This window comes from Notamacropus eugenii, chromosome X (assembly GCF_028372415.1).
Source record: "Notamacropus eugenii isolate mMacEug1 chromosome X, mMacEug1.pri_v2, whole genome shotgun sequence".
NCBI lineage: Eukaryota > Metazoa > Chordata > Mammalia > Diprotodontia > Macropodidae > Notamacropus > Notamacropus eugenii.
Window position 1 is genome coordinate 53,825,705 of NC_092879.1, and position 25,486 is coordinate 53,851,190.

The 25,486-nt window shown below is 39.7% G+C and overlaps 1 protein-coding gene and 1 pseudogene across 15 annotated transcripts in view; one reads left to right on the forward strand and one right to left on the reverse strand.

Moving 5' to 3' along the window:
• The window catches only part of FRMD7 (FERM domain containing 7), an 85,482-nt gene that overhangs the window by 51,948 nt on the left and 8,048 nt on the right, over nt 1–25,486 (reverse strand). For 2 of the 15 annotated variants that reach the window (XM_072627463.1, XM_072627470.1), the window contains exons 5-10: nt 24,363–24,443; nt 8,235–8,364; nt 8,002–8,142; nt 6,108–6,221; nt 5,782–5,844; nt 1,461–1,546 (exon numbers count right to left, since the gene is read on the reverse strand). The gene's annotated coding sequence lies outside the window, so the exon portion shown is untranslated. Of the gene's footprint in view, nt 1–1,460; nt 1,547–1,852; nt 3,401–5,781; nt 5,845–6,107; nt 6,222–8,001; nt 8,143–8,234; nt 8,365–24,362; nt 24,444–25,486 lie in introns of those variants that run through there. The other 13 variants (XM_072627465.1, XM_072627471.1, XM_072627466.1 and 10 more) reach the window with 10 other exon arrangements.
• LOC140516485 (nuclear receptor-binding factor 2 pseudogene) lies at nt 19,545–20,402 on the forward strand (annotated as a pseudogene).

The following is a 25,486-nucleotide window of genomic DNA, read 5'->3' on the forward strand; positions in this document are numbered from 1 at the left end:
GTCTGCAAAGACTCCCAGAGCGGGAGTTGCAGTTGCAACCAATAATGTCCCCACTTCCCTTTGCCTGTAAATAGAAGAATTTGTGCAGACCTGAATTTTCATAAACATGGATATATTTTCTACTGTTTTTCTATGAAATATGTGAATTAAAATAAACTTGATAAGTTGTCAAAAAAAAAAAAATGATGAGCAGGCAGACCAGAAAAATCTGGAAAGATTTATATGAACTGATGCTGAATGAAATGAGTAATAACAGTAGTAACACAGGAACAGCCACTTAACTATTCTCAGCAATACAATGATCCAAGACAATCCCAAAGGACTCATAATGAGAAATGCTATATGACTTCAGAAAAATAATTGATGGCATCTGAATGCAGACTGAAGCATATAATTTTTCACTTTTCTTTTTGATTCACATTTTCTTCCACAAAATGACTAAGGTGGAAATATTTCACATGACTGCACATGTACAGACTATATCAGATTGCTTAGTGTCTCAGGAATGGGGGAGAGGGGAAGGGAAGGATAGAATTTAGAACTCAAAACGTAAAAAAAAAACAAAAAAAACCATGAAATGTTAAAAAATAGTAATAATAAAGTAGTTAAATATTTTTTAAAAATCAAACAGTTTAACTCCCACCCCCCAAAAATGATGACTGCGATGAATATGGAGAACCACAGAAAGATCTACACAAAATGATGGAAAGTAAGCAGACCAAGAAAACAATATACATGATTACTACAACAATGTAAATGGAAAAAATCAAAAGTGTATGCTGCAAGATTTGAAAGAAGATGCATGGCTCAAAAAGATACAAAAGGACATTCCCACCTCCCTCCCCACTTTGTGGAGGTGAGAGGCTCACAAGTGTCTCAAATTATACATTTTTGGCCTTTTTCAGTGTATTAATAAGCTGCGCTTTTTTTCTTAAAATAAATAAATAAATAAATACTTGGTTGCCCTGAGAAATTCTTCAGCATTGTACATCAATTTCATGACAGCATGTTTGCCTGGGTTCTGGATAATGGACAATGCTCTCATGCTTTCTCAGTCACCAGTGGAGTGAAACAGGGCTGTGTGCTTCCTCCCATGCTATTTTAGTATGATGTTTTCAGATGTTGTGAAATGCTTTCAATGAGGATGAACACAGCATCAAGGTCAGCTACTGCACTAATGATAAATTCCTCAACTTGAAAAGGCTACAAGCCAAGACCAAAGTGGAGGGAGTGTTGGTGTGCACGCTATTCTGTTTGCAGATGATTGTGCATTCAGCACAGCCTCTGAAGTTGAGATGCAACAAAGTGTGGATCAATTCTGTGCTGCTTGTGCTAAATTTGGCCTAACAATTAACACTAAGAAAACACAAGTGCTCTATCAGCCACCACAACACTCATACATAGAACCATCCATTACAGCAAATGGAGAAGTTTTGAATGCTGTGGATAAGTTCACTTACCTTGGTAGTGTACTTTCCAGGGATGTACACGCTGATAATGAGGTTGGCGCATGCACTGCCAGAGCTAGCTCAGTGTTTGGGAGGCTCTGAAGGAAAGTATGGGGGAGAAGAGGTATTAGACCACCAAACTGAAGGTTTACAGAGCTGTTGCGCTGACCAGCGCCATGCCAGCAAACTGAATCACTTCCATTTGAATTGTCTTAGGAAGATACTGAAGATCACCTGGTAGGATAAGATATCAGACACTGAGGTTCTTACTCAAACTAAACTGCCAAGCATTCAAACTCTGCTTCAGAGCAACTCTGATGGGCTGGCCAACGTTGCTCAAATGCAAAACACATGCTTGCCAAAAAGATTATTTTATGGTGATCTCACATGGGGCAAGCATTCACCTGAAGCAATACAGGAACACTCTCAAGGTCTCTCTTAAGAACTTTGGACTTGATTGTATGACATGGGAGACACAGGTGCAGGACTGCTCAGCACAGTGTGCCCACATTAGAGAAGGTGTGGTCCTCTATGAGCAAAGGAGAACTGAAACAGCTCAAAAGAAACACAGAATGTGCAAGTTTAGAGTATCCACCCCAAATGTTCACATAGCCTATTTGAGCCGACCTGTGGTAGAACACTCTGAGCTCGTATTGGTCTGATCAACCACAGTTGGAAACACTGAAACTTGACTCTAGCATAGTGATGTCATTTTAGTCCTCTTCAAGAATTAAGGATAACAATCTAAAGGATGGCTTTCTGGGAAGGAAAAAGGGAGAGATGTTGGTAAAAAACTATGATGACATAAAAAAAATCAATATAAATTCATTTTTAAAAATTTTAAAAAAGAAAAAGAAAGCAGTTACTGGCCCACCACTGAAACAGGCCTGGTTAATTACATGATTAACACAGGGTCAGCCTTGGTCTAAAGTTGTCCATCCTAAACTGAGTGATATGAAGTAGTCTTTCCCTCTTTCCTTGCCTCCCTTGAAGAACCCCACTTTTCCTGGTTTATTGGAAGATCAATATGGTTAAGTGGATCTTGGCAGCTATTAATCCAGCAATGGGGGATAATTTGAGGGATGGGGTCCAGGCAAGCGTTCCCAGTGGTGGCACGTGAATAAGCCTTGAAGGGAAGCTGGCTAAGTGGTCTGCAGTTTGGAAAGAAGAGACTTGTACAATTAAGAGGTCTCCTCTTTAATATCAGGATCATTATGGCTGATGTCTACCCCACTGTGTTGTTGTTTGTGGGGAATATTAGTGCATATCAGAAACACCAAACACCCTCAAGTGAGCTGGCTAATCAAGCTGAGGCTCTTCTAGGAATAACAAGATGGAGACTGAGCAGGCAGTTAAGCAAAAAACATTTACTAGGCACTTGTAATGTGTCAGGATGGGGTCCATCATTATTTTGGCTATGGGGAGCCGTGATGTCATGCTGTGGGGGGGGGGGGGCACACAGAACTGTATGATCCCCTTAAATAAGGATGAAGCGCCTACTTCTTTTCACTGATTCTCCTCCTAGTATCAATCAGAGCATCTACCTTTGAGAGATTGGTATGGGATGATTCCACGTGGTTCTTGATTTCCCTCTGACTGGCAAAATGATTTATTGGTCCTCTTCCCTAACCTCAGGGTAAGTAATTTCCTCTTACTGTAACAGATATTCAGGATATGGCACTACAGTGCCAGTTAAGTCTGCTACCACGACAGCCACTAGCCAAGGTTTTACAAAACGTATCATTCCTCCTTGTGGGCCCCCTTGCACCACTGCCTCTGATTTTAGCACAAACCAGATATGACACTGGATCTGCTGTCACCCAAAGGTATTCTACCTCCAGAATCATCCTCAAGCAGCTGATCTTGATACTGAACACAGGAATGGACTCCTAACATCAGCTCCATCCACAGAACCCTGATTATCTGGGTTGGGTGCCCTTCCTCCTAGAAGTCTGTAAGGAATTAGCACAATCCCAAAATGGGGCCAAAGAGTTAGACATAGCTCAACCATAACATAACAGAGAGGGAGGGTTTATGAAGCATTTTGCCCTCAATCCTTGGTCACACTCTCCCACGAAGAGGCAAAGAGGAGTCAGGGGCTAAAGGAAATTAGACACAAACATAAAGTACAATTGTACAGAGGCATATGTGCAGGGAATGCATGGCCAAGACAACTCAAAACTCTGGGTCAGCTAGGCCTCCATGTGCTTTCCTTCTCCAGAAGCCTGACAAAATTCATTGCAGCATTGAAGTATTCACATTAGTGATGGAAGAGCAGAACCGGAGTATATATCAGAGAAGCACACAGCAGCTATATATAATAAAAAACCATATACCAGTCTATATAGCAACATTGAACATTTACCCTATTACGTGTGAAACACATAATAAGGTATATTGCAGCAACATACAAGGATCCACTAGAAGATGGACTGGAGTGGAGAAAGAACTGTGGCAGGCAGACATACCAGTAGGCTACAGAAATAGTTCAGACATGAGATGATGTGGTCCCAGACCAGGGTAGGGGCAGTGTCACAGGAGAGAAGGAGGCACATATGAGGGATGTTGCCAAGGTAGACTTGGCAGGTTTTGGCAACAGACTGGGTATGGAGGACAGGGGTGGGTGGGGATGGGAAGGAAATAAGAGTCAATTGTGAGAGATAGTCAGGAGTCAAGATGACACTGACTGCAAACTGGGGTGATTGGAAAGATGGTGGCACTGGCAACAGTAATAGGGAAGTTAGGAAGAGGGGAAGATTTGAGGAGAACAATAATGAGCTCAGTTTCAGACAGATTCAGTTTAAGATGTCAATGGAACATCCAGTTCAAGATGTCCAATTGTTGGACAGTGGGAGATGTGGGAATGGAGCTCAGCAGAAAGGTTAAGGATGGGTAAAGTGATCTGAGTTGGAGTACAGAGAGAGAAAAGAAGGACAGAGATTTGGACAACACCCATGGTTAGCAGAATTGACCTGGATAAAGATCCAGCAAAGGTAATTGAGGTCAGACACTTAAGAGGAGAACCAAGACAGAGCAGGGTCAAGAAAATCTAGCAAGGAGACATGAGCTTTATATGAGCAGAATTAGACATAAAGGATGCCATCACGAACAAATCAAAGGAACAGGAGAATTATCTTTCAGACCTTTGGACAGGGAAGAGTTCATGACCAAAAGAAAGGTAGAGAGGATATCAGAAGATAAGCTAGACAATTTTGATTACATAAAATTAAAACGCTTTTGAACCTATGAAACCAATGTAGCTAAAATTAGAAGGGAAGTAGGTAACTGGGGAAAAAATCTGTGCAGCAAATTTGTCTAATAAAAGTCTCATTTTCAAGATATATCATTCACACTCACACTCACACACACATTTATATGCATAAGAGCCATTCCCCAATTGCTAAATGGATAAAAGGATATGACTAAGAATTTTTCAGAGGAAGAATCCAAGCTATCAGCCACATGAAAAAATGCTCCAAGAGAGAAAAGCAAATAAATTAAGGCAACTCTGAGATTTCACCTCATACTCATTAAAAAGTCAAAAAAAAAAAAAAAAAGGAAATGATAAATGTTGGAGTAGCTGTGGGAAAACATGTACAGTGATACACTGTTAGTGGAAAGCAATTCCATTCTGGAATCTGGAAAGCAATTTGGAACTATAATCAAAAAGTGACTAAATCGTGCATGACCTTTGACTCAGAGGTAGCACTACCAGATCTATACTCCAAAGAGATCAAATAAGAAGGATACGTACAAAAATATTTCTATCAGCTCTGAGCATTGGTGGGGGGAGTGGGAGAGGAGAATGACCAAGAATGGGAAACTAAAGGGGTGTTTGTCAATTGGTGAATGGCTGAGCATATCATGGTATATGAACATAATGGAATACTATTGTGCCAAAAGCAATGATGAAAAGGACAATTTCAGAGAAAGCTGCAATGACATGTAAGAGCTGATACAGAGTGAACCAGGAGAACAATTTATACAATAACATTGTAAAGATAAACAATTTTGAAAGACTTAAGAATTCTGATCAACACAACGACCAACCATGATTCCAGAAGACCCAAAACGAGACATCCTACGAATTTCCTGACAGAGAGGCAATAGACTCAGGATGAAGAATGAGAAAGATATTATTTAGGACATAGCTTATGTCGAAATTTGGTTTTGCTTGTTTTTCTTTTCTTCCAAGACAGGAGGTAGACACAAAAAAAATTTTGTTAACTGAGAAAAGGTAAAATCTAGTTAAAAGAATTGGTGGGTCAAAGAAACATGATAGAAACAATCAATAATGTCACTAAAGATAATGACAACAATGAAAAAAAATTACCAAAATCTGTAAGATGCAGCCAAAGTAGTCCTTAGGGAGAAAATTTATATATCTCCAAACACCCTGATATTGAAGAAAGAATAAAACAATAAACTGGACAAGCAACTAAAAAAATTGAAAACTAAGAAATTTTCAAACCTCAGTTAAATAGCAAACCAGAAACTCTGAAAATCAAAGAAACTACACAAAACTGAAAGAGAATATTGAATTAATAAATAAAATGAAGAACTGTCTTTCAGAAAGCTAATAAAATAGATAAATCAATGAATAATTTGATTAAACGAAGTGGAAAATGAAAGACAGTATCAAAATGAAAAAGTATTTACAACGAATGAAGAAAGGAAGTTGGAATGGTTCCTGTGGTTAAGTTCGCACTGGCTTCTTGAGGCTGTGAGTTGCTCAGCTCCCTGACTGTCCTTAGCAGGCTTCAACTGTGATGCCTATGCAGAATAAGAAACAGGTCAATTGAACTTCGAGCTCCTCCAGAGTGAGCTACAGCAATCCCCGCTCCCCTGCCTCCTCTTTGTATTTGTAAACTCATCACTTCAAAACTGGCCAGGGATGATGATATGACTGTCCTTGTCATTGCAGATCATGGCTCCATAATGTGCAAAGCTGGATTTGCAGGAGACAGTGCCCTTGTTCAGAGAAGCAGCCACCGTGCCTCATCTGCCCCCAAAACCCCCCTCTCCCAACCCCATGTCCCATTCCTTCTTCCCAAGATAAAAGAAAGATGCCACAGATCATGTTGGAGACCTTCATCAGCCCAGTTACATACGTTGCCATGAAGGTTGTGCTGCTTCTGTATGCCTCTAGATGGACTCTGGTGAAGGCAGTGTAAGCTGCACTGTGCCCAACTATGAAGTCATAACCTTCCTTTGCTGTGCCATTCTCCATCTGGATCTGGATGTGACTTGACAGACTACCTCATAAAGACCCAGACTGAGAAAACCTATAGCTTCAGTTATATTGAACTACCTTCAATATAATCAGGGAGAGTGATGTTGATATTCATAAGGATCTGTAAGCCAATAGCATACTGTCTGGTAGCACCACCAAGTACACAGGCACTGCTGACAAGATGTTGAAAGAGATCACAGCCCTGACCTCTAGCACCACAAAAATCAAACTTGTTGCCCAACTTGAGAGCACATCCTCTGTTTTAACCTGGAGTCTCCACCCTAGCCTTCCCATCTACCTTAGAGTAGATGTGGCCCAACAACCACAACCAGGCCCAACAAATGTGAGTTCTCCATTGTCCACTGCAAATGATTCTATATGAACTAATTTTTTCTTTTGGAGGGGGCTGGCAAAGAGCAATAATAGCCCCCAAAAGAGATAAGATTGTGTGTTTTCTTGGTGCTTGACAAAGAACTTTAAAACTGGAATGGTAAAGGTGATGAGTCTAAAAGTGTGCGTGTTCGTCCTTTGTTGCCGAAGATCACTGAAATAATGACATGACTTTCACTTGACTTTGTTTTGAGTGAAGGAGGGCTATGCAGGTCACCAGCCCCACTTCTCCTCCAGAGCCATCTGAATCCAGTGACCAGATATTTATCAGGATGACTGGAGATGACCCAGGATGAGGCAATTGGGGTTGACTTGCCCAAGGTCACACAGCTAGTGAGTGTCAAAGTGTCTGAGGTGAGATTTGAACTCAGGTCCTCCTGACTCCTGCTTTATCCACTGTACCACCTAGCTGCCCCTGAGTCTAAAAGTATATCAGAAGCAAGCATCCCCAAAGTTCCAGTCTGTCTTCAGGATTCAGGTTGTACATTTGTTTCTTTAATAGTCGTTCCAAACTTTTATACAATACATTATTATACAGTGATTGCCTCAATAAAAGCTTCTCTGATCTACAAAAAGAGCTAACTACATAAATTCACACAAGGAAGGGGGAATATGGGGAGGGCAAAAGTACTGCTTACATATAAATTAGGCAATCCTTAAAAACCAAAACTTTTTATATCTTCCACCTTGATATTTTTTCCTCTTTAAAAATTGTTAGAGCCATGTTGGTGCCTTCCTTTCTCTCCCTGATCTCCAATATAGAGGAGAATGAAAGCTTTTTACAGTTTCCCCAGGAGTTCCATGAGATCAATGTCTATAGTTGGAGGACAGGAGCTTTATCTGTATTGACTATATTGACCAGTTCAAATAAAAACATACACATTAAAGAAAAAAAAAGAAGAAAAAGAAACCAGACAATTAATTACTCACAATATGGGGACTTTGACAACGATGATGATGAACTTCTTTCTTGGCCTACAACTTTAAACAGGTTCATTACTTGGGTTTTCATGCCTCACAGTGAGTGCAAACAGCAAAAATTTAGAACTCAAAATCTTTTGAAGTGAATGCCTAAAATTGAAAATAAAAAAATAAATAAAATAAATAAATAAATAAGGCCAAGGTCTCCCATTGCATCCTGGGCCATTGTGCGTTATACTGACCTGTGCCTTGCCACTGGACTCCAAGGCCTTTGGAGGAAGGAGTAGGGCTGATAACTTTGCACAGCTCTGCCTCACTTAAATCCAATTCACTTGCGAATCAAGACATCACTCTCCTGATGTCACTGATGCTCTTCAAGAATGAAGGACAAACAACAATAAGGACTTTAAAAGAAAAAATACTAAAGGAGGTAAAATGAGAAAAACAAGAGAAACTAAAATTTGAAATGGCCATAAAGAAGAGTACTTGAAACAACAAATCACAGAAACAATCAACAACTTCATTCAAGAAAATGACAATAATGAGACAGCATACTAAAACTTAAGGGATGCAGCAAAAGTGGTTGTTAGGGCAAGTTTTATATCTCTGAATTGCTTACATGAATAAAATAGTGAAAAGTGGAGATCAATGAATTGGGCATGCAACTGAAAAAGCTAGAAAAAGAACAAATTAAAAATCCTCAATTAAATACTCAAAGTAGAAATTTCTGAAATTAGAAATACTGAAAACCAAAGATGAGAATAATAAGACTGAAATCAAGAAAACTACTGAACTAATAAATGAAACTAAGAGCTGGTTTTATGAGGAAAAAAAAGACAATAAAATTGATGAACCTTTGGTCAATCTGATTTATAGAAAAACAAACCAAATTACCAGTATCAAAAATGAAAAGGGTGAATTTACCATCAATGAAGAGGAAATTAAAACAATAATTAGGAATTATTTTGCCCAAGAGAAATTCCATTTCAAGTTACTGTAGACATCATAAAATATTTGGGAGTCTACCTGCCAAAACAAACCCAGAACTATATGAACACAATTACAAAACACATTTCACACAAAAGTCAGATCTAAATACTGGGAAAAACATCAGTTGCTCAGGGGTAAGCCAAGCTAATACAATAAAAATGACAATTTTTTCTAAATTAACTTACTTATTCAGTGTCATACCAATCAAACTACCAAAAAATTATTTTATAGACCTAGAAAAAAATAATATCAAAATTCATCTGAAAGAACAAAAGGTCCAGAATATCAAGGGAATTAATGAAAAAAAAATGCCTAGCCATACCAGATCTTCAATTGTATTATACAACAGCAATCATCAAAAGCACCTGGTACTAGCTAAGAAATAGAGGGGTAGACCAGTGGAATAGGTTAGGTACTCAAGACAGAGTAGTCAATGACTATGCAATCTACTGTTTGATAAGCCCAAAGACCCCAGCCTCTAGGATAAGAACTCACTATTTGACAAAAACTGCTGGGAAAACTGGAAAAGAGTAAGACAGATATTTGGCATAGACCAATGCCTGACACTGTATACCAAAGTAAAGTCCAAATGTGTACACAATTTAAATATAAAGGCTGATACTATAAACAAATTAGGGGAGCTAGGAATAATTTATCTATTTATGACCAAACAAGAGATAGAGAACATTATGAAATGCAAAATGGATCATTTTGATTACATTAAATTGAAAACTGCACAAAGTCAATGGAATCAAGAGTAGGAGGGAAGCAGAAAACTGGGAAAGAATTTTAAGAACTAGTATCTCTGATAAAGTAATCATTTCTAAAATATATAAAGAACTGAGTCAAATTTACAAGAATTCAATTCATGCCCCAATTGATAAATGTCAAAGGATATGAATAGGCACTTTTCAGAGGAAGAAATTAAAGCTATCTATAGTCATATGAAAAAATGCTCTAAATCACTATTGATTAGAGATGCAAATCAAAACAACTCTGAGATGCCACATCACACCTATCAGATTGGCTAACATGACAAAAGATGAAGAGGATAAATGTTGGAGAAGACTGGGAGAGCTGGAACACTAATTCATTGTTGGTGGAGCTGTGAGCTGATCCAACCATTTTGGAGAGCAATTTGGAACTATGCCCAAAGGGCTACAAAAAGGTGCATACCCTTTGATCCAGCAATATCGCTTCTAGAACTGTATCCCCAAGAGATCATAAAAATGGGAAAAGGACCCATATGCACAAAGATATTTATAGCAGGTCTTTTTGTGGTAGCCAAGAACTGGAAATTCAGGGGATGCCCATCAATTAGGGAATGGCTGAACAAGATGTAGTATATGAATGCAATAGTGTTCTATTGTACTATAAGAAATGATGAATAAGAAGACTTCACAAAAACCTGGAAAGATTTATACGAATTGATGCTGAGTGAAACAAGGAGAACCAAAAGAACACTGTACACGGTAACAGCCACAGTATGCAATGACTGATTTTGATAGACTTAGCCCTTCTCAGCCATGCAAGGACCTAAAATATTTCCAAAGGATGATGGAAAATGCCATCAACATTCAGAGAAAGAACTATGGAGTCGGAATGCAGAGCAAAGTAGACAGTTTTCTTTTTTGTTTTGTTTTTCTTTCTTTCTCATGGTTTCTCCCACTCCTTATAATTCTTCTATGTAACATGACTAATGTGAAAATGTGTATAATAGGAATGTATGTGTAGAGCCTATATCAGATTGCATGCCATCTTGGGGAGGGAGGGGAGAAAATTTAAAACTTGTGGAAGTGAATGTTGAAAATTAAAAATAAATAAACTCATAAAAAAACTCACAGGAAAAAAAAAAAAGAACACTTGAAGTGTAAAGACCTAACAAAAGGATGGCCTTGGATAACAAGTTCCATCAGGGAGACTTAGAAGGTACAATATCAGTGGAGGAATCTCCTGCAAGATCTGAATACATCTGAGGAAGCCAATTCACATAATAGTTAGAGGTTAAAAAAAAAAAAAGTCCCATCAAAGTCATGATACAACAGATGAAGTTATTTACAGAAAATTGCGAGGGAGACAAATGTTAAAAGTAAGTCAGAATAATAGGCTCTAAGTGAAGATTCCAAGGGTAATTCTCATCTCAGCTAATGGAAGGGGAAGATGATAGAAATTTTACCCTAAGAAAAAAAGAAAAGCTAAAGAAAATAAAAAGAAAGGCACTAAGGTCAGAGCCAGTCCTAGTGGGGAAGAAAGAGAAGAAAGCTTGCAAGAATAAACCTCATGTTTTGGTAACTCTAGGGGTCTCTGATCCAGCACCTGTCAAATCAAAACCAGCACCAAGAGCCCCGTCTGTCTTCAGAGCTTGTTAGGAAGCCATTACAAATACTCATCCTTTTAGGTGGAAAGCAAGAGGCTAAAACGGGGCCTACCAAACTCATCAGGGAACAGCAGCAAAAAATCCCTTAGAAGGGGGGGTTCAGTGAAGTCTCCCAGTCACAGTCTCTGATTCGGCCTGTCCAGATTTGCACAAATTAAATCTCTGCATTCAAGTTCTAATAGTACTAGAACATGATGGGAAAGAGAACTCTGATTAAAAGAATCCCAATTTTTCAAAGAATGTTAACTGAAAAGGGTGCTAGTAATCTACTGAAGTTCTTTTAAATTTCAAGAAAAAAAATTAAAAATCCTCATGTGATAAATTCTTTTGAAAATTTAAGGATGGTACCAATCTACTCAAGACTCCAAAGAGCTCTTCTCTAATCCTCCTTCCTCCTAAAGAGCACATATTCGATTTCATTTTGGTATAACATACCAATTAATATCAGTTTAGCAAGTTCTAAATATATGATATTATGTAGTTATAGTTGTTAGTTGATAAACATTAAGCACCCACTCTGTGGTAGGCACTGTGTTTAGTGCAGGCAATAAAAAAGGAAGCATGAGACAGTTCCTGTTCTCAAGGGGTTCACAATCTAATGGGGGAAGGCAAGACTCAAAGAAATATCTACAAAGAAGGATCTATGGGATAAATCATGGGATTTTTGGATGGCACCTGAAGAAAGCCAGAAGGTGGAGATGAGAAGGGAAAATATTCCAGGCATGGGGGAATACCAGGAAAAATGCCTGGAGCTAGGAGATGAAGTGTCTTGTTTAAGAAACAGCAAGGAGGCTGGTGTCGCTGAATTGAAGAGGACATAGAAGGTTATATGGCAAAAGAAGACTAGAAGGGGGGAAGAGAGACTGAAAGAGGTGTTGTCAGGTTATGAAGAACTTTAAATGCCAACCAGAAGACTTTTTTAATCTGATCCTGGAGGCAATAAAAAGCCATGGGAACTTATTGAGTAAGGGAGTGATATAATCAGACCTGTGCTTTTGGAAGATCACTTTGACAGCGGAGAAATGGCCTGGAGTGGAAAGAGATCTGAGGCAGGCAGGCAGACAGCTGCAATAGTCTGGGTACAAGATAGTGGTGATGTCTTGTACCAGCACAAGTGACAGAGTTAGAGAAGGAAAGAGATGCAACACATTTGGCTTTGGCAACACATTGGATGTGGGGAGGGAGGGTGACAGAGAGGAAGGAGTTGAAGATGACTTGTAGGTTTCAAGCTGGGGATGACTGGGAGGATGGTGGTATTCTAAACAGTAACAGGGAAATTGGGGCAAGGGAAGGGTTTGGGGTGAGAGAGATTAGTTTTGGATATGCTGGATTCATGTTGTCTACAAGACATCAAGTTTGAGATGTCCAAGAGGTGAGACCTGAGGTTAGCAGAAAGGTTAGGGCTAAATAACATTTGATCTACTTAGCATAGCTAGCATTATCAGCAGAAAGATGATAATTGAATCCATGGGAGCTGATGAGATCACCAAGTGAAATAGTATTGAGGGAAGAGAAGAGGGCTTGGGACAGAAGATTGGTAGACACCCGCCCGTAGTAAATGGGTATGAGCTGGATGAAGATCCAGCAAAGGAGATTAAGAAGGAGCGGTCAGACAGGTAGGAAGAGAACTGGGAGAGAGTAGAGTCCTGAAAACCTAGAAAGAAAAGAGAATATCCTGAGAAGGGTAAGGGACAGTGAGTGTCAAAGGCTGCAGAGAGGTGAAGAAGTATGAGAATTGACAAAAGGTGACTGGATTTGGCAACTAAGAGACAGTAACTTCGGACAAGTTGAGTGACTTGCAGTCAGTTATGGTTTAATCTGATTTGTGTCAACCTAGCTTTGTGAAGTTTATTTTTTGTGAATAGTTTTGTGAAAATTATTCTTACACTTTCCTAAATTCAAGTGACACGTATCTTATAAAACCTAATTAAGCTAAATTGTAGGTTTTATTGTAAAGAGAGTTCATATTTTAATTAGCAAGATATTTTTCTAATATGAAATTTTAATTGCTTTCTAATTTTAAGTAGTTGCTGGATTGTGACTTATGGCTCATATTTAGAAATTGTGTATATAATGTACAATTAATTTTCATTACATTTTTATGAAGTTTCAGTATTGTCAGGCCCCCTTCCCCTTTTAAAAAAACGATTAATAGCTATGAACATTTAAAAAAAAAAAGAAAAATAAAGGAAATTATTATAAAGTATTTTGCCCAATTATATGCCAATAAAAATGACAACTTAAGTGAAATGGATATTTATAAAAACATAAAATGCCTAGACTAACAGAACAAGAAACAGAAAACTTAAATGACTCGATCTCAGAAAAATAAACTGAATGGGACATAACTGAATTAGCTCCCAAAGAAAAAAAAATCTCAAGGCCAGATAGATTTACGAATGAATGCTATAAAACAGTCAAGGAACAATTAAGTGCAGTATCACACAAACTGTTAGCAAAAATAGAAAAATACCAAATTCCTTCTATGATACACGTAAGGTCATGATGGCTAAATTCAGGGAAAAACAAAATAGAGAAAACTACAAGCCAATATCCTCAAAGAATATCAATGCAAAAATGTTAAAGTATTAGTAGCACAGAGACTACAGCAACACTATCAAAAACATTGTAATCTTTTCCCCTACTATGACCAGGTGGGATTTCTAACAGTAACATATCATTAGTTCAGTATCAGGAATACTATAAACAAAATAGATAGTGTAACGAGAACAAAGAAAATTATACAACTATATCAATAGATACAGAAAAGGCTTTTGACAAAATACAGCTTCTAATTCTGATAAAAAACACTCCAAAGGATACAAATAAAGGAGGGTCTTTCTTTAAACTGCATCTATCCAAAACCAAGAACCAGCAACACATGTAATAAGGATAAACTAGAGGCCTTTCCAATAAGATCAGGGCTAAATAACACAAGGATGTCTATTATCACCATTACTATTTGATATAGTGCCAGAAATTCTAGGTATAGCAATAAAACAAGAAAAAGAAATTGAAGGAATCAGCACAGGCCAAAAGAAAAGAAAACTATTGCTCTGTGTAGATTATACAGTGGTTTAGAGAGCCCTAGAGACTAAACTAAAAAAATGGAAATAATTAGTACCTCCACCAAGGTTACAGGATATAAAATAAATCCATATTAATCATCAACAATTCTTTAAATTACCAAGAAAAAACACCAACAGCAAGAGATAGAAAGAGAAATTCCATTACAAATAAGGAAAAGGAAAGGAGCAAGCATTTATGAAGTGTCTACTACTGCACTAAACACTTTACAATTACGATTTCATTCGAACCTCACAGCAACCTTGTAAGGCAGATGCTATGATGATGCCATTTTATAGATGAGGAACCCAAGGTAGATATTAGGCAGCTTGCCCAGGTCACACAGCTACTACATGTCTGACACTAGATTTGAACTCAGGTCTTTCTGGTTCCGGGTCCATCACTCTATCCATTGCACCACCTAGTTGTCTTAATACAGAACGTCTTAAAAACTTGATTCTACCTATGACAATGCATGTATAGGAACCATATGACTACAACTACAAAACACTCTACAGAAATAAAGAACTGGAAAAACATTTATTGTGTTGGTGAGCTGACACATAATGAGCTCTGATTTAGATATGCTGAGTTTGAGATGCCTATGTATGGGACATGGATGTAGAAATAAATGTAGGTCTGGAGTTCTATAAGACAGAGGAGTTACAGAAATAGATACGCAATTTATATCTTTAGATATGACACTTGGGAAGTAGCATGGCACAACAAAAAGGGTACTGGCTTTGGATTCAAAAGACCTGTTCAAATGTCACCTCTGATACTTACAACCTATGTGTCTTCAAGCAATTTACTTAAACCTGCCTAAATTTCAGTTTCTTCATCTGTAAAATGAATAAGATGGACCAGATGCCCTTTAAGGCCACTTCCAGCTCTAGCTTAATGATCCTATGTGTGACCTTGGATGCTACATCCCCTCCCAGGACAGGAAGTGGGGGTTGGACTAGATCAGAGATGGAGGCCACATGTGGCCTTCTAGGTCCCTGAGTGCAGCCCTTTACTAAGTCCAAGTTTTATAGAACAAAGCCTTTTTATTAAGAAGGGGATTTATTCTGTAAAGTTTGGATTCAGTCAAAGAGCCACCGTAGTGCGCCACGTGTGGCCTCGAGGCTACAGGTTCTCCACTCCTAGACGAGATCATCTCTAAGGTCTCTTATCACATCCATCATAAAATTACCATCTTCCTTATGAACCCCTTTCCACCTCTTTCGGGAAGACTATTTACTCATCTCCCCAGTTTACAGGAGTGACTCAACTACACCCAGATAAATTTTAACCTGTTTTCTCACAAGCTTTAAAATGATAAAAAGCACCATTTAGTGATCTTTATTTAAGATACTTATCCTAAAAGAAAATTAAACCCAGGCTTTATTTTCTATATTCTAGATCAATTAAATCCAATCAAACATTTATTAAGAGCCTGAAATGTGCCAGGCCCTTTTATAGTGATGCAATGATGAAATATTACACAGTCCATGAACATACTACTGGGAGTAGAGGTATGATGTCTACACAGAAAATTATAATAAAAGATAGGGAGTGATCAGGGTAAAGGAGAAAGATACTGTCCAAGTGCTCTGGGAAAAACTGAGCAGAGAAAGAACACTTTTAGCTAGGAGGGATCAGGAAGGGTTATATAAGCAAGCTTTGAAGAACTAGAAGGAATCTGAAAAGCAGAGATGAGAAAGGTCCACATTCTGGAAGGGAAGATACCTGAAGCTGCAAGAGTTGAACTGGTCATCAAGAGAATGAATGTGGAGAGAAAAGAGGAGGCCCTAGGGCTGAACAGGCCCTAGATCAAGCTGCCTTTTCCTACATGATTTTCTTGACTTTCAGACAGTCACCAATTTCACTGTCTTCATTGCATTTGTTTTTGTCTTCTGAAACAGCCTCCTTGCTACCACTGAGAGAGTACTAGGGGGAGGGGAAGGCAAGAGGGTAGAATAATAGAAGTAGTACACCAAATGTGTCCTCAAAATTTCTCCTAACAGATCTATAAAATGCACCAGACTGAAGCCTGATGGAGAAATCCAAGAAAAAAATCAGATTGCCTGAGGTATTTGTCCCACCTAGGTCATCAGGAGGAGACAGGATCCTTGTTCACTGAGGCCAGCATCTGGCCAGGAGGGTGGTATCAAGCATGACAGCCCCCAAAGCAGCAGGGCACCAGGCCTAAGGGATGGGTCCAGACCCATGTTGGGGCACCATGAGCAGGATGTGGGAATAAGTGTCAACTGGTCCCAAGTCCGGGTCACAGATCCAGGGCAGATTGAGAAAGGGATCTGCCCCCTGGGGTGGTGTTCCAGAATAAGAAACAGTCACAAAAACAAGCAGCAGTGGGGTGCCTTGGACCTCAGGAGTGGAGTGGAGTCTCAGTTCCAGCCCCCAGCCTGAAGCCTGCAGAGGAATAATGAGGGCAGGAATCCCACAGCAAGGGGAAACCTCAAGTTCTGTCCCTCTGAACCACAAGAGTTTCCCAGCTGCTGTAATGCCTGTATGGGAGTTCAGAAGCAGTCTACTACTGCTAAGACTGAACAAGCAGAACTCAGACCAGAGGGGCAACTATCAGATTTTGTCCCAGATCAGACCATTCTGAGAGCACTAAAAGCCTGTAGGTCCCCAGTCTGTATTGAGATCTTAGAATAACACAAGCAGCCAAATAGTCAAAGAAAGTAGGAACAGGACCAACCCAGACCTTTACTCCAGAAGTAAACAGAGCATAGCCCTAAAAGTCCAAAGTCAGGAAGTAAGATGGGAAGAAAAAAACAAAAAAAGAATCCCCCCATATAGGGCTATTATGGCTATAGGATCCTCAACACCCAAACGCAGAAGAAGGTAACTCCAAAACATCTAGAAGCAGAGCCTCAAATAAAAACACAGCTTGGGCACAAATTTAACTAGAAATCCTGGATGAGATGAAAGAAGAGTTTAAAAATGTTTTTACAAATGAAATGAGAGCACTTGATGAAAAGAATTGAAGGAATAAAAATCAAAATGAACCAAACAGAAGCCAATGATGCCACGAGGCAACAAAAATATTAAAAAACAAAGTCAAAAAAACTGAAAAAGTAGAAGACAAGTATAAAGTATCTTAAAGCAAAAACAATCGACCTGGAAAGAAAATTAAGAATCATTGGACTACCTGAACACCACCAAACTGACCAAAACAAGAGCCCCTAAGTCAGCTTATTTCAAAAAATCTGTCTAGATCTCTTAGAACCAGAGAGCAAAGTGGAAATAGAATAAAAAGATTCTCCTGAAAGCCCTAAATGCAAACTCCTAGGAACATCCTGACCAGGTCATAGCTATGATGTCATCAACTTCCAAGTCTAAGAAAAGATATTGCAAGCAGCTAGAAATTAAGAATTCAAGTACCAAGAGGCTGCAGAAGCAATCACACACGATTTAGCATTCACCGTTAAAAAAGGAGCAGAAGAACTTGGAGTGCAATCTTCCAGGAGGCAAAGATATAAGCTTATACCCAAGGATAAATGAAACTCTAATAAAACAGAAGACTTCCAAGCATTCTGGAGGAAAAAACCAGAGCTGTGCAGAACTTTGAAATCCAAACCGAGGAGTTAAGAGAAACATTTTTAAAAAGGGAAATATGAATAAAAATCATAAACAAGGATATACTACTTACATTCAAATATGGGGACCTCTGAGACCTATCCTCATTGGGAGTCATAGAGGAAATCATAGTATAATAAGAAAAAGATGACAGCACATGAAACTGCAAATCTATTATGTACAACTAGCTATTTTTAAATATATAATAAAGTTATCAGGCAAATTTCTACCCATCCTCCACTATGTCTTGATGATATTAAGAAAATGAAAATACTGAGGAAAAGGAATACATTGTGGGGGGAATGGGGAAGAAAAGGGAAGGTTAGGGAAAATGTTATTATCATCAGGGTGTGCAAATACACATCTATATAAACGAGGAGGAGATGGAAGAGGAACAACTGATCATTGAACCATGCTTTCATATGAACTAGTTTAAGTCTCTCTCTCTCTCTCATACAGAAGTATATTTCACTCAATATATATTTTTCTTTTCTTTTGGACATAGCAAATGCAGAAATCTACTTTGCTTAGCTATACGTGTTTGTAACAGGGATTTTGTTTTTAGAGGAAGGCGGGGAAGAGTTGAGGTGAAGTTTTGATTTTTTTTAAAAAAGAGCTCAAGCTCTGGAGTCAGAGGACCTCAGCTAAATAAAATCTCACCTCTGGTCCTTACCACCTGGGTGGCATTGGATGACTCTCTCAAATCTGTGTGTTTTTATGTTTTCCTCATCTATAAAATAAAGGTGGGACTAGATGGCTTCTAAGGCCCCTTCGAGCTCTATGTCTCTTCCCCTTTGCCTCAACACAGGCGGAGTCAGTTCAATATAACACAAGGGTAATGGGTATGGAACAGCCTTTATATCACCAAACTTGGGAAAATTTCTAAGATGCAAAATACAAAGACGAGCCCACAGACAAAAACAGAACTGTAAAGTCAGGGCAAGATGTTAATAAGCACATGCCAGGCACTGTGCTAAGCACAGAGGATAGAAAGAAATAAAAACAGTGGTCCCAGCTCTAAGGCCTTCACAACTAACCAGAGCAGACCATACAAAAACACCTATACACAAGATAGATATATACAGGATGAATTGAAGATACTCAACAGAGGAAAGGGACTAGCAGTAAGGGGGAATTATGAAAGGCTTTTTGCAGTTACTGGGACTTGAAGGAAGTCAAGGAATGGGGGTGGGGGGAATGAGGAGGGAGAGAGTTCCTGGCCTGAGGAAAAAGTACCTGGACTTAGAGAATGGAAAGTCTTATTAAAGAAAATACAAGGAATCCAATGTCACTGGACGGCAGAAAATGCAGAAGGAATAAGGTATAAGACTGGAGATACAGGAAGGGGCCAAATTATAAAAAGTTTTAAAAGCCAGAGAAATTTTGGTAACAGCAGCTGCCAAGGAAGAAGCAGTGGGTGGGTGTGTGGATCCTGAAGTAGCAAGGAACTGGCTTCTGGGCTATGTGTAAGTAAGGGGCCACCCATCGGGGCCCACCCAGCACTTCCTCTTCCCTTCCAGGTGCTGGGGTGCTGCCATCTCCCACTCTGGAGTCTATGGAAGTCATGGATAGGCCCCTCAACGAGGCTCATCAGCAGAGCAGAAAAGCAGATCAGTTATTAGCAAGGGAAATATGAAGAGGCTATTTACTGTCACGAAAAGACAGCCACAGAGCTTTTTGAGGCCATGGAGCTGATACAATTTGAGTAGGCTCAATTATCACTGGAATTCCAAAAGGATATCCACATGAAACTCACGTAGGAGAGGCAGAAAAGGGCAAAGCAGGAAGAAAGGTGGAAAGCCCAGCAGAATCCTCCTCACCTACTGACATCTTCAGAAGGTGGGTCAGATGACCAAAGGATGGTCAAAGTGTGCCTGTGTCATAGAAGTATGGTTCTGCCCCCAAGAAGCCCTTACCAGAAATGCCAGAGTTCTTTGACAAGGACTCAGACTCTGTTTTTTCTCCTTCAGAAGAGAAAAGAGCCAATAGAACCACTTCCTGGTAGCAAAGCCCCCAAAGACAACAACACAATAATAGGAAAGCAGGTGATCAAGAATGAGGATCCGAAGCAACAGGCAGTTTCTTGTGACTGACACAGAAAGGTTAAAGACAATTTAAGCAAGTCAAAGCTGAAAAGACCAAACCCCTAAACACTCCACTAGAAAAGTAATTTGACATAGATGTTATCTTTCAAGAAAAGTATGAATGATGGAGCCTGCTACAATCTTCAGAAACTGCTCCAACCTCCTCAACCTAACAAATCTGCAGCAAATAATGGAAAGCCAAGGGCATTCTGGTCCCCAACCTGTCCCCCTTGGCCCTTTCATCCCCAGAGCTTGCTCTTCTGGAGCTTTTCAAGGACATCCTGAAAGCACTTATGAATAACTAAATGGAAGGTGACAAAGGGTTAAGTGGTGGTAACCGAGAGGAAATCACACAATTAATACAGGAAAAAGGGAAAACCAGGAAATTAGGGATGGTCTTGGTGGAGTGTCACCTGGACACTTGGAGAAAAGGCATGGCAGGGGCTTATAGAACAATCACTGAACCACCACAGTGAGTAACTGAGCAGAGCTGAGGATGTTGGAGGTGGCAAATGCTACCCACATGAAAGGGTTTCTCTTGATTCAAACCAAATGGTAACCGGGAATAACTGTTTCAAGCAGCAGTTATTTTCCTTTTCCTAACTTCAGGATTATGCTATTTAATTAATTTGTAATGCCATAAAGACTAATGCAAAATCTAATAAATACAGCCTGAGGGTGGCCTTGTTATGAGGTATTGATTGAATGCACTTTGTTATGCACAACTTAATTCAAATAAGGCATAGCAGTTACGTGCCTTCCAAGATGAGCCTATATGTGCAACATCTTGTACTACTCCTAACATGATGATAATCTCAGGACTACAGGAGAAATGTTTAAATTTTCATTTTAAGAAGGAAGGAACCATATTATCAGTTCTGTTTTTTATTTAATCATCAGTTTACATAGTTAATCAGGGTATATATAAAGTTTTGACTTTTTGTCTACAGTATGAAAATGTTATGCATTATTTTAAAAATACCCAGGGAATTATCCCTTTATTTTAAATCGTGCACACATGGAAGTAATACAAGTTAGCAGTATTTAATCTCAAGAAATCAATAAAATAATTCCTTTATTATAAAAAGATCAGAGGACTTTATATTTAATCTTGGCGGTATATGGGAGCCAGTGAAATTTACTGAATAAGGGAGTGATATGGTCAGACCTGTACTCAAGATCACTTTAACAGTGGGTGGAGAATGCACTGGAGTGGGGAGAGACTTGAGGCAGAGAAATCAATCAGCAGGCTACTACCATATTCCAGATATGAGCTAATGAGGGCATGCACCAGGGTAGTGGCAGTATTAGAAAGAAGAGAGAATACAAGAGAGATGCTACAAAGATAGAAATGATAGGACTTAGCAACAGATTAGATAGGAGTGTGAGAAAGCTTCAAGGGTCACAACCAGGTTGCAAGTCTGGCTGATTGGAGGATAGTGGTACCTTCAACAGTAATAGGGAAGTTAGGAAGAGGTGAGGTTTTGTAGAGTAAGATGATGAGTAGAGTTTTGGACATGAGTTTAAGATGTTAATGGAACATCCAGATGGAGATATCCAATAGGTAGTTACAGATGTAGGACTGGGGGTCAAGTGAGAAGTTAGGGCTAGATAAATACATCTGAATAACCCCACAGAGAGAACCCACGGAAGCTGAAGAGATCATCAAGTGAAACTGTACAGAGGGAGAAGAGAAGAGGCCAGATTTAAATTCAGGTCTTCCTGACTCCAGGTCCAGCAGTCCACCTACTTTGGCACCTAATTACCAAGCTACTAAGAGATCACTGGTAACTTCAAAGAGAGGACTTGCACTTGAATGATGAGGTTGGAAACCAGACTGCAGAGTTAAGAAGAAAGTGAGAAGAAAGGAAATGGAGGCAATAATTGTAGATTGCTTTCTCAATACGTTTATCCAAAAAAACAAGGCAAGGTGACTAGTGGCGATAGGTCTATCAAGTAAAGGTTTTTTGAGGACGTTGGAGATATGGCCATGTTCGTAGGCAGCAAAGAAGTAGCCAGTAGAGAGGGAGAGACTGGAGATTATCAAGGGAGTGAGGATGATAGAGGGGGCACCCTGATGGAGAAGACAGGATGGTTCTGCCCCCAAGAAGCCCTTACCAGAAATGCCAGGGTTCTTTGACAAGGACTCAGACACTCTGTGAATGTGATCACTTGTGAATGTATAGGGCTTTGTCTTGGCAAGGAAGACTACTGCTTCATTTGAGACTGGGGTGTAGATAGTTGGCAAAGGCATCTGACTGATCTAAGAAGAGAAGAAGGAGGGAACAGGAAAGAGCAAATGGATTTTTTTCAGGGAAATATAAGGCAAGGGTCACAGCTGAGAGGGTGGGGGGAAAACTGACTATCAGACTCCCCCTAGAGAGTAAAGACATTGTCATAGCTGCCTTCTCTCACTGGATCTGCACTTTTCAGGTAACTCAAAAAAAATAAAGCAAGGCAACAAGAACTGCTAGCTCTTACTACATCCCTGGCACTATGCTGTGTTTAGAAATATAAACATAAAGAAAAAGTCCCTACTCTCAAGGGGTTTATGTTCTAATGGAGGGAAGAGAACACATAAAAGGGAGTTGAAAAGGGGAGGAGGGGGAAGTGAGGTAGTCCTGGCTATTCAGAAGCACAGCCAGGAGGAGACAAAGCAGAGTTGGCAAGGTTAGGATTTATACAAAAGTAGACCTAAAAGTAAAAGCAGATAATTAGCCAAGCTAATCTTTTCCAAATTTATTTCCTAAATCCCCTGCCCACAGTGGACTTTCTAAACAAATCTTTCTCCCCTTTAGCCCTGATGTCCAATCAACTGCCGGGGCTTGTTCTACCTCCAAAACATCTCTCCCATCAGACTTCTTCTCGACCCTAACAAACACGCCTCTCAAGTTCATCATTATCATCATCCCATCAACACCAAACTACTGAAATAGTCTCCTAAATGGTCTATACTGCCAGTCTTTACCTTCTTGAATCCATACCATACACCTATGAAAAAAATCATATTCCTAAAATAAAAGTCTAAGCATGTTGCTCCCCTTCTCAAGTCTTTGGTGACCACCAATGACAATCTCAGTCTGATAAATGTAAGAAACTATTTGTCAAACTACTAAAATATACTCTCTTCCTTGATCTTTAGATCCCTCCCTCCTCCTCAGGGGCTCACCTTCCTCAGTGTAACCTTCCCAGCTGAAAGTGTTTTCTTCTTCTTTTGTTTTCCTGGAGTACAAAAGCATTCTCCTCTGCTCCTATAACTCCCCACCTTATATCACTTTTATCTGCATAAATGACCTACTGCTTCTGCCCAGGAGCATACAACCTCCTGGACGCGTCACGGCCAGTCTTGTTGTCCGCCCCCCCTCCAACTGCAGCATCTGGGATGCTCAAAAGTTTTGTTCACGTGATTGCATTGCATACACCTGTGATACAGGCACCCACCCTCCCCCGACAGACCCGGGTTGGAAGTCAGAGAGTTGGAGTACCCCAGATATTTACCAGAGCACTTTTATGAACTTGAAACACGGGTTAAGTTGGGGCAAGAAAAGTGCAAGAGAACCTGGGGGGCCTCCTTTTAGAGGTTCCCCTCCGCGCGCTGGGGAGTAAACAGAAATGCCGACGGGCGCGCGGCACCTGCGTCACCAGCGCGCGGCGCAGCTGTGACGTCACCGGAGCCGCCGACCCAACCTCGGCAGCGGAGGTAGAGGGAAAAGGCTCATTTTGCCCCTTTGCTTTCTCCGCACCGGGGGTGCAGGACAACGAAACTTTCCGGAGGCCCCCCATCTAGTGATCTTTAGATCGAAGGGGGCGGGGGGAGGGGGGAATCGGGCGGTTTCGAGGGCAAAGCCTCGATCCGCGGGCCGGGGCTATTTGGAGGCAAGATGGAGGAGGGGGTGAACTCGAACCAATTTCGGAGTCTTCATGCCCCCGTTCAGTAAATACCGACTCCAGGTTTATTTGGGCTTGGCCTTCCTCTTTGGGGGCGGCGGGGCACAGGGGCGGGAGGACTGGTTCTAGGTGCCAGGAAGCTTCCTCCCACACAATAGCTGAGGGATCATGGCCAAGTCATTTAACGTTTTCAGTGCCTCGGCTTCCTTTTAAACCAGGGGCTCACAGCCTTTTCTGTGTCTGGAGGATGGTGAAGCCTATGGCCTCCTTTCTCAGAATCATGTTTTTAAATACAATGCACAGGATTACAAAGGAGACCGATTATAATAATTGTCAAAATATTTTTTTAAGAATCACTGAATCAAGAAGATACTGACCTGCATTAGCAGAAGTTTTCCCACATCTCTGAAATCACAGGTTCAGTTCCTGGGTTTTCTTGTCATTGGTGGCTTGAAGTGCTGCAAACCACAGATATTTGATGATCAAATCGTTGCAAATAAAAATGTTCACTTTTTATAAGTGGGGGGAAAATTCCCGTAATAATAACTGGAAGAAAAGTAAAGAATAATTGGCCCAAAGATTCTAATGAGGAATGGTAGTGTAGAATTAGGGGAAAATGTTGTAAGGTCCTTTAGGCCAAAGATTCTTATAAAAGGTCAGCAAGCCAAAATGATTGTTTATATTCATCTTCAAAGTGAATTTTCATTTAAATATTTAGTTTTTTAAAAAGGCAAAAAGCAGAAAAGGGAAGTAAAGATAGTAATTTTCTGAAGAGAAAGGCAACTGAGACTACGGATTCTTAACCTAAGATTATAGACCATTGGGTTGGATCCATGGACAGATTTAAGGGGGCCAGTGATCCAGATTTTTAATATTTTGACAAAAAAATTCCTTTTTGAAAAATTAAATACCAGCAGTTCATTTAAAAAGAAAATATGAACATATAAAGTTTCTGTAAACTTTGGCTCAGTAGTAGTTTGTGAAGAGGAGAGAAACCATTTCCTTTCCTTAGCCAAGTGTCATTTTACCATCAGCACAAAAGTTAAAGGTCTGTTACACTCACATGCTTAAAAAATGAAAAAGACTTATCTTCAGTTTGTTCTGCAAAGCCCCTCATTTAACGAAGTAGTTGTTGACAGTCAAGAAATTATTTGAAATTAAATTTGTCCAATGAAGAAAGCAAAGATGGAAAGCTGTTACTGGCATATCACCCTTCCAAAAGGTCTTACAAAAATGTAAAAACCAATACCTTCCTAAAACCCAAATTTAGAGCCACTAACTTTCTCTTCCAGTGTTACCAAAGGAATGTGAAGGGTAGGTCAGGAGAACCTGAGCTCACTATAGATGATACCAAGTGTTGATTTTTCTTTAGGGAGGTGACCTCTCCTTCCCACCCATTTTTAAACCAGGAACCATTAGCAGTTTTTACACATACTTGGATGAGTTTGATGGTAATAATGGTACTAAAATTTCTACTAACATACTACAGGAAAAGAGTCAC